Raw genomic sequence first — 10,000 nt, 5'->3', positions numbered from 1 at the left:
CCACACTGCCCCGCACACCGGCACGCTTTAATAAAAAAGAACGGAGCCGCTCGCAAAACCCAGCCCCCGCCGGCAACGGCAACCACGGCAGCCGGGGCAGGCCAGACACCACGGGCCGCCCCGGCACGGTGCCTCGATCGCGCCCGGCCGATACCGAGAAAGGGCGAGGCGCCGCCGCCCCGCCCACGACACACTCTCGGGGGCTCACTCGCTCGCTCGCTCTCTGTTGGGTTGCGGGGTCCGTCCTGGGGGGGGGGACACGGCCGGCCACCGCGGCCGACCGCCGCCCCGGAAAAATTCTGCCCGCTACACGCGGGTCCCCGGCTTAGGGCCGAGGAAGGGGGACGACTTCAACAACACACGGCAGGGCCGGACACTCCCGTCACCGAGCCCCCCTTCGCAGGCAAGCAAGCGAAGCCGAGAGGCGAGGCCACACGCCCCACTGCATGTCCCCCGCTGCCCTTTCGATACGGACACAACTCTGGCAACACAGGTCGGGAGCGGGAAACGAGGCGCAGCCAACCTCGGCCAAGCGAGCCACGCCCGGGGGGCTCTCGGGGAGGGGGGCCAGGGAAAGCCCGGGCAGGCTCAACACAACCCCGGGCCGGCCCCACAGAAATCCAGCCCCGGCTGCCGGCCACCAGCGTGCACCGGGACCGACAGCCGAAGAAATGCCGCACCCGGCGAGCGGGCGGGGCCCCGGCTTAAGGCCGGGCAGAAAAGGGGCGAGGCGCCGCCGCCTCGCCCGCCACCATCCCCGGGGGAGCGAGCAGGCGCCCGGCTCCCCGTTGTCACGAAACCGGCAGCAGCCGGGCCGGAGCGGGACACACTCGCGGCTTTCTCGCCCTCTCTCTGGGCCTTTTTCTCGCTTCTCCCCCGCCTGGAACAACGCAGCCTCGCCTGGGCCGGGGGAGCGCGGTGGCTCTCGGATCGCATCGCTCTCTCTGGGGGCTTTCTCGCTTCTCCCCCGGACTGAACACGCAGCCTCGGCCTGGGCCGGGGAGCGGCTCTCGGATCGCATCGGTCTCTCTGGGGGCTTTCTCGCTTCTCCCCCGACTGAGCACGCAGCCTCGCCTGGGCCGGGGAGCGGCTCTCGGATCGCATCGGTCTCTCTCTCTGGGCTAACCTGTCCCAGTCGAACTGGGTAAGACGGGAAGCCGGACGAAGCCACGCGACTCGCCCCGACATCGGCGGTGTTCTTCTGGCCCTGGCGACCGCACGCGCGTCCGCCCTTCTCCGCCACGGACACAGGCACAGCAACAGCCTGTGGGGATACGGCCCGTCACCTCGTTCCCATAATACGGACAGATGGGCCCGAAGCGGCGGAGGCCGGAAAGAGAACCGATGTACGTGACCGAGGGGGCGCAGTGGCGCACGCCGCCTTCTACGATGACATAGCCGGAGGCAGCGAGAAACAGCGACCCCTTGGAGTACTTCCAGGCCGGCGGCGGACAACAGGTCTACCAGCCATGAAACGGGCAACAGGTCTACCGACGGCTTGCTGCGGACAACAGGTCTACCCAGCCATGAAACGGGCAACAGGTCTACCAAGCTGCGGACACCAGGTCTACCCAGGGCATGCTGCGGACACCAGGTCTACCCACGGCTTGCTGCGGACAACAGGTCTACCCAGCTGCGGACAACAGGTCTACCCAGGGCATGAAACGGGCAACAGGTCTACCAAGCTGCGGACACCAGGTCTACCCAGGGCATGCTGCGGACACCAGGTCTACCCACGGCTTGCTGCGGACACCAGGTCTACCCAGCCATGAAACGGGCAACAGGTCTACCAAGCTGCGGACACCAGGTCTACCCAGGGCATGCTGCGGACAACAGGTCTACCCAGCCATGAAACGGGCAACAGGTCTACTCACGGCTTGCTGCGGACAACAGGTCTACCCAGCCATGAAACGGGCAACAGGTCTACCAAGCTGCGGACAACAGGTCTACCCAGGGCATGCTGCGGACACCAGGTCTACCCACTCAATGCTGCGGACAACAGGTCTACCCAGGCATGAATCGGGCAACAGGTCTACCAAGCTCCGGACACCATGTCTACCCACGGCTTGCTGCGGACAACAGGTCTACCCAGCCATGAAACGGGCAACAGGTCTACCAAGCTGCGGACACCAGGTCTACCCAGGGCATGCTGCGGACACCAGGTCTACCCAGCCATGAAACGGGCAACAGGTCTACTCACGGCTTGCTGCGGACAACAGGTCTACCCAGCCATGAAACGGGCAACAGGTCTACCAAGCTGCGGACACCAGGTCTACCCAGGGCATGCTGCGGACACCAGGTCTACCCACTCAATGCTGCGGACAACAGGTCTACCCAGGCATGAATCGGGCAACAGGTCTACCAAGCTCCGGACACCAGGTCTACCCACGGCTTGCTGCGGACAACAGGTCTACCCAGCCATGAAACGGGCAACAGGTCTACCAAGCTGCGGACACCAGGTCTACCCAGGGCATGCTGCGGACACCAGGTCTACCCAGGGCATGAAACGGGCAACAGGTCTACTCACGGCTTGCTGCGGACACCAGGTCTACCCAGCCATGAAACGGGCAACAGGTCTACCAAGCTGCGGACACCAGGTCTACCCAGGGCATGCTGCGGACACCAGGTCTACCCAGCCATGAAACGGGCAACAGGTCTACTCACGGCTTGCTGCGGACACCAGGTCTACCCAGCCATGAAACGGGCAACAGGTCTACCAAGCTGCGGACACCAGGTCTACCCAGGGCATGCTGCGGACACCAGGTCTACCCACGGCTTGCTGCGGACAACAGGTCTACCCAGGCATGAAACGGGCAACAGGTCTACCAAGCTGCGGACACCAGGTCTACCCAGGGCATGCTGCGGACACCAGGTCTACCCACGGCTTGCTGCGGACAACAGGTCTACCAACTCAATGCTGCGGACAACAGGTCTACCCAGCCATGAAACGGGCAACAGGTCTACCAAGCTGCGGACACCAGGTCTACCCACGGCTTGCTGCGGACACCAGGTCTACCCAGCCATGAAACGGGCAACAGGTCTACCAAGCTGCGGACACCAGGTCTACCCAGGGCATGCTGCGGACACCAGGTCTACCCAGCCATGAAACGGGCAACAGGTCTACCAAGCTGCGGACACCAGGTCTACCCAGCCATGAAACGGGCAACAGGTCTACTCACTCAATGCTGCGGACACCAGGTCTACCCAGCCATGAAACGGGCAACAGGTCTACCAACTCAATGCTGCGGACAACAGGTCTACCCAGCCATGAAACGGGCAACAGGTCTACCAAGCTGCGGACACCAGGTCTACCCACGGCTTGCTGCGGACAACAGGTCTACCCAGGCATGAATCGGGCAACAGGTCTACCAAGCTGCGGACACCAGGTCTACCCACGGCTTGCTGCGGACACCAGGTCTACCCAGCCATGAAACGGGCAACAGGTCTACCAAGCTGCGGACACCAGGTCTACCCAGGGCATGCTGCGGACACCAGGCCTACCCAGCCATGAAACGGGCAACAGGTCTACCAAGCTGCGGACAACAGGTCTACCCAGGGCATGCTGCGGACAACAGGTCTACCCAGCCATGAAACGGGCAACAGGTCTACTCACGGCTTGCTGCGGACACCAGGTCTACCCAGCCATGAAACGGGCAACAGGTCTACCAAGCTGCGGACACCAGGTCTACCCAGGGCATGCTGCGGACACCAGGTCTACCCACGGCTTGCTGCGGACACCAGGTCTACCCAGCCATGAAACGGGCAACAGGTCTACCAGGCTGCGGACACCAGGTCTACCCAGGGCATGCTGCGGACACCAGGTCTACCCACGGCTTGCTGCGGACAACAGGTCTACCCAGCCATGAAACGGGCAACAGGTCTACCAAGCTGCGGACACCAGGTCTACCCAGGGCATGCTGCGGACACCAGGTCTACCCAGCCATGAAACGGGCAACAGGTCTACTCACGGCTTGCTGCGGACAACAGGTCTACCCAGCCATGAAACGGGCAACAGGTCTACCAAGCTGCGGACAACAGGTCTACCCAGGGCATGCTGCGGACACCAGGTCTACCCACGGCTTGCTGCGGACAACAGGTCTACCCAGGCATGAATCGGGCAACAGGTCTACCAAGCTCCGGACACCAGGTCTACCCACGGCTTGCTGCGGACAACAGGTCTACCCAGCCATGAAACGGGCAACAGGTCTACCCACTCAATGCTGCGGACAACAGGTCTACCCAGCCATGAAACGGGCAACAGGTCTACCAAGCTGCGGACACCAGGTCTACCCACTCAATGCTGCGGACACCAGGTCTACCCAGCCATGAAACGGGCAACAGGTCTACTCACGGCTTGCAGCGGACAACAGGTCTACCCAGCCATGAAACGGGCAACAGGTCTACCAAGCTGCGGACACCAGGTCTACCCAGGGCATGCTGCGGACACCAGGTCTACCCAGCCATGAAACGGGCAACAGGTCTACTCACGGCTTGCTGCGGACACCAGGTCTACCCAGCCATGAAACAGGCAACAGGTCTACCAAGCTGCGGACACCAGGTCTACCCAGCCATGAAACGGGCAACAGGTCTACCAAGCTGCGGACACCAGGTCTACCCAGGGCATGCTGCGGACACCAGGTCTACCAACTCAATGCTGCGGACAACAGGTCTACCCAGCCATGAAACGGGCAACAGGTCTACCAAGCTGCGGACACCAGGTCTACCCAGGGCATGCTGCGGACACCAGGTCTACCAACTCAATGCTGCGGACACCAGGTCTACCCAGCCATGAAACGGGCAACAGGTCTACCAACTCAATGCTGCGGGCAACAGGTCTACCCAGGCATGAATCGGGCAACAGGTCTACCAAGCTGCGGACACCAGGTCTACCCACGGCTTGCTGCGGACAACAGGTCTACCCAGGCATGAATCGGGCAACAGGTCTACCAAGCTGCGGACACCAGGTCTACCCACGGCTTGCTGCGGACACCAGGTCTACCCAGCCATGAAACGGGCAACAGGTCTACCAAGCTGCGGACACCAGGTCTACCCAGGGCATGCTGCGGACACCAGGTCTACCCAGCCATGAAACGGGCAACAGGTCTACTCACGGCTTGCTGCGGACAACAGGTCTACCCAGCCATGAAACGGGCAACAGGTCTACCAAGCTGCGGACACCAGGTCTACCCAGGGCATGCTGCGGACACCAGGTCTACCCAGCCATGAAACGGGCAACAGGTCTACTCACGGCTTGCTGCGGACACCAGGTCTACCCAGCCATGAAACGGGCAACAGGTCTACCAAGCTGCGGACACCAGGTCTACCCAGGGCATGCTGCGGACACCAGGTCTACCCACGGCTTGCTGCGGACAACAGGTCTACCCAGCCATGAAACGGGCAAGAGGTCTACCAAGCTGCGGACACCAGGTCTACCCAGGGCATGCTGCGGACACCAGGTCTACCCAGCCATGAAACGGGCAACAGGTCTACTCACGGCTTGCTGCGGACAACAGGTCTACCCAGCCATGAAACGGGCAACAGGTCTACCAAGCTGCGGACAACAGGTCTACCCAGGGCATGCTGCGGACACCAGGTCTACCCAGCCATGAAACGGGCAACAGGTCTACTCACGGCTTGCTGCGGACACCAGGTCTACCCAGCCATGAATCGGGCAACAGGTCTACCAAGCTGCGGACAACAGGTCTACCCAGGGCATGCTGCGGACACCAGGTCTACCAACTCAATGCTGCGGACACCAGGTCTACCCAGCCATGAAACGGGCAACAGGTCTACCAAGCTGCGGACACCAGGTCTACCCAGGGTATGTAGCGGACACCAGGTCTACCAACTCAATGCTGCGGACACCAGGTCTACCCAGCCATGAAACGGGCAACAGGTCTACCAAGCTGCGGACACCAGGTCTACCCAGCCATGAAACGGGCAACAGGTCTACCCACTCAATGCTGCGGACAACAGGTCTACCCAGCCATGAAACGGGCAACAGGTCTACCAAGCTGCGGACACCAGGTCTACCCAGGGCATGCTGCGGACAACAGGTCTACCCAGCCATGAAACGGGCAACAGGTCTACTCACGGCTTGCTGCGGACAACAGGTCTACCCAGCCATGAAACGGGCAACAGGTCTACCAAGCTGCGGACACCAGGTCTACCCAGGGCATGCTGCGGACACCAGGTCTACCCAGCCATGAAACGGGCAACAGGTCTACTCACGGCTTGCTGCGGACACCAGGTCTACCCAGCCATGAAACGGGCAACAGGTCTACCAAGCTGCGGACACCAGGTCTACCCACGGCTTGCTGCGGACACCAGGTCTACCCAGCCATGAAACGGGCAACAGGTCTACCAAGCTGCGGACACCAGGTCTACCCAGGGCATGCTGCGGACACCAGGTCTACCCAGCCATGAAACGGGCAACAGGTCTACTCACGGCTTGCTGCGGACACCAGGTCTACCCAGCCATGAAACGGGCAACAGGTCTACCAAGCTGCGGACACCAGGTCTACCCAGGGCATGCTGCGGACACCAGGTCTACCCACTCAATGCTGCGGACAACAGGTCTACCCAGCCATGAAACGGGCAACAGGTCTACCAAGCTGCGGACACCAGGTCTACCCAGGGCATGCTGCGGACACCAGGTCTACCAACTCAATGCTGCGGACAACAGGTCTACCCAGCCATGAAACGGGCAACAGGTCTACCAAGCTGCGGACACCAGGTCTACCCACGGCTTGCTGCGGACACCAGGTCTACCCAGCCATGAAACGGGCAACAGGTCTACCAAGCTGCGGACACCAGGTCTACCCAGGTCATGCTGCGGACACCAGGTCTACCCACGGCTTGCTGCGGACAACAGGTCTACCCACTCCAAGCTGCGGACACCAGGTCTAACTACTCCATTACGCGGACAACAGGTCTACCCACTCCATGCGGCGGACAACATGTCTACCCGCTCCATGCTGCGGACACCAGGTCTGCCCACGCCGTGATGCGGACCACAGGTCTACCTTCGCCATGCTGCACGCAGCCCGGGTCGCACCGGAGCTAGGTAGACCCGGTCGCCGCGGCCGTCGCAGCGCCCTCGCCCTCGACGGCGGACCCACGCCGCCGGTCCCGGAGGCGGGTAGACCTGGTCGCCGCGGCCACGGCGGCCGCCCATCCCGGAGCCCAGTAGACCTGGCCGCCGCGGGACCGGCCAAGTTTCCCGGAGTCGTGTAGACCTGGTCGTCGCGGCCACGGCCGCCGCCGCTGCGCCTTCGCCGGCGACGGCGGTCCCACGCCACCGGCCCCGGAGCCGCGTCGACCTGGCCGCCGCGGGACGGGCCACGTTTCGCGGATCCGGGTAGACGAGGCATCCTTGTACCATCTCGGAGCCGGGGAAACCCCACAGCCTCTTAACGCTCCGGAGCCCAAGTGCTCCAGCAGCCTTGCCCCGCCCGGCAGAATCGATTTCAAGACCAAGACATATTTTCGACAACATTTTATTTCATCATTTCATTTCATTTCTTTTCATTTCATTTTATTATTTTATTTTATTTCGTTTTGTTTTGTTTTGTTTTGTTTTGTTTTGATTTGATTTGATTTGTTTCATTTCCTCTTTGCCTTTTTTGAATGATTGCCTCTTCTATTTACTCGGAAAGAAAATCTTTTCCGGAAAACAAAACTCTTGCCAAATCTTATTTGTGATCCCTTTGGGCCCACAGCCGAGCTGACGGAGGGCCTGTGCCCGGTTCTCGCCCTGCTGACACACTGACCCCCCCAAACGGCGTCCTCCCTACCCCACGCCTCCTCCCCCGTCCCCCAGAGACCCTACCTACAGAGCCCCCCCCCACCACAAAACAGAACCTCACGGGCCGCAGCACAGCCAGGGGAAGCACGTACGTGCAGCGAAACTCGGCCCAAAGCCGCCGCGCCCTGGCACAACTCGCCCTGCCCCTTCCCGCCCCACGGAGGCGGCTGCATCGAGGCGACCGGCGCCGCCGTCGGCAAGCGGGTGGCCGCTTTCGGGCCGGTTCTTCCGCGGAAGGTCTGCAGAGCTCTTGGGGCCTCGGCGCGGGTTTGGGGGGCCGTGAGGGCTCGCTGTCGAGGCGCCCGGGGCCGGCACGAAGCCGCCTGCCCTCTCCCTGTCCCTGCCCCGTCTTCCGCAGCCACCCATTAACGCTGGGGGCGAGCCCGCCCTCCGCCATCAACCTCCCATGCAGCGCTTTCAGACTTTCCCCGCCCCTGCCCATTGTCGGCTGGGGGCGCCCTGCCCCCCGCCGTCAGCCTCCCTGGCAGCGCTTTCAGACTCTCTCGGGCCCCTGCCCATTGTCGGCTGGGGGCGCCCCGCCCCCCGCCCTCAGCCTCCCTGGCAGCGCTTTCAGACTGCCTCGGGCCCTGCCCATTGTCGGTTGGGGGCGCCCCGCCCCCCGCCCTCAGCCTCCCTGGCAGCGCTTTCAGACTGCCTCGGGCCCTGCCCATTGTCGGTTGGGGGCGACCCCGCCCTCCGCCATCAGCCTCCCTGGCAGCGCTTTCAGACTGCCTCGGGCCCTGCCCATTGTCGGTTGGGGGCGACCCCGCCCTCCGCCATCAGCCTCCCTGGCAGCACTTTCAGCCTCTTCCTGCCCCCGCCCACGGTCCCACCGGGCAGTTTACACGGCGGCGGCGGGAGGCTGATGCCGAGGTCGGCAGGCGGAGAGCCTGGTGCACAAGCAGGGATGGCGGCGGGATGATTGGCGCCGTCTGTCCCTGGTCAAAGAAGCTCTCTGTTCAGCTTTCTCGGAGCCTTTTGCTTTGGTGGCGTTCCTTCCTCCTCCGCCCCGGCGCCGCTCAAGCCTGCGGCAGGGCGGCAGCGCGGCGGGTGGGCGGCCGGGGGGAGGGGGGAGGGGGGGGGGAGGGAGGGAGCGCGCGAGCGAGCGAGCGAGCGAGCGCGCTGCAGAAATGAAGCCCGGAGCAGGGCCGCGGTCCATTCGAGCACGGGGAGGGGGCGCGACAACGCTGCCTGCTCCTGTCGGGGAGCGCTTGGGGAAGTGGGGTGCCGGCACCATGACGGCGGAGCGGACAGGGGCCGCGGCTGGGGAAGAGGCCGGCGGAGCTCGCCAGTGGATGCTGGCGCACGGAGCCGGCAGGGACACCTGGGCACGGCTGGGACCGAAAGTCGCCCGCCTTCACGCCCCGCCTTTCGCCGGGGGGAAGAAGACGCGAGAGCAGGGCTGCCTGCTGGGCTGCCAGTGCCCGCGGTCATGCCGGACGTGCAGGCCGACCGCCGAAGGCGTGCTCGCCGCTGCAGAGACGACAAGGGGGCCGCGCGTCCGATGGAAGAGACGGGGCGCCATCGCGCGGCGGCCGGGCTGCAAGGCCGGCCGACGGTAACAGGACTACCACGCCGCGGGTGGCCAGAGACAAAGACCGGCCGAGGGCAACAGGTCTACCCAGCATTATGCCGGCCGGTACCAGGGCCGGCCGAGGGCAACAGGTCTACCCAGCATTAGGCCAGCCGGAAAGACGGCCGGCAGAGGGCAACAGGTCTACCCAGCATTCGGCCGTCAGGTACAAAGGCCGGCCGAGGGCAACAGGTCTACCCAGCATTCGGCCGTCAGGTACAAAGGCCGGCCGAGGGCAACAGGTCTACCCAGCATTAGGCCGCCACGTCCAAAGGCCGGCCGAGGGCAACAGGTCTACCCAGCATTAGGCCGCCACGTCCAAAGGCCGGCCGAGGGCAACAGGTCTACCCAGCATTCGGCCACCACGTACAAAGGCCGGCCGAGGGCAACAGGTCTACCCAGCATTCGGCTGGCCGGTAACACGGCGGGCCGAGGGCAACAGGTCTACCCAGCATTAGGCCGGCCGGTAACACTGCCGGCCGAGGGCAACAGGTCTACCCAGCATTCGGCCGCCACGTCCAAAGGCCGGCCGAGGGCAACAGGTCTACCCAGCATTAGGCCGCCACGTCCAAAGGCCGGCCGAGGGCAACAGGTCTACCCAGCATTCGGCCACCACGTCC

This window comes from Sturnus vulgaris, unplaced genomic scaffold (genome assembly GCF_052056855.1).
Source record: "Sturnus vulgaris isolate bStuVul1 unplaced genomic scaffold, bStuVul1.hap1 Scaffold_156, whole genome shotgun sequence".
Lineage (NCBI taxonomy): Eukaryota > Metazoa > Chordata > Aves > Passeriformes > Sturnidae > Sturnus > Sturnus vulgaris.
Note: the sequence above shows the minus strand (reverse complement) of the source record.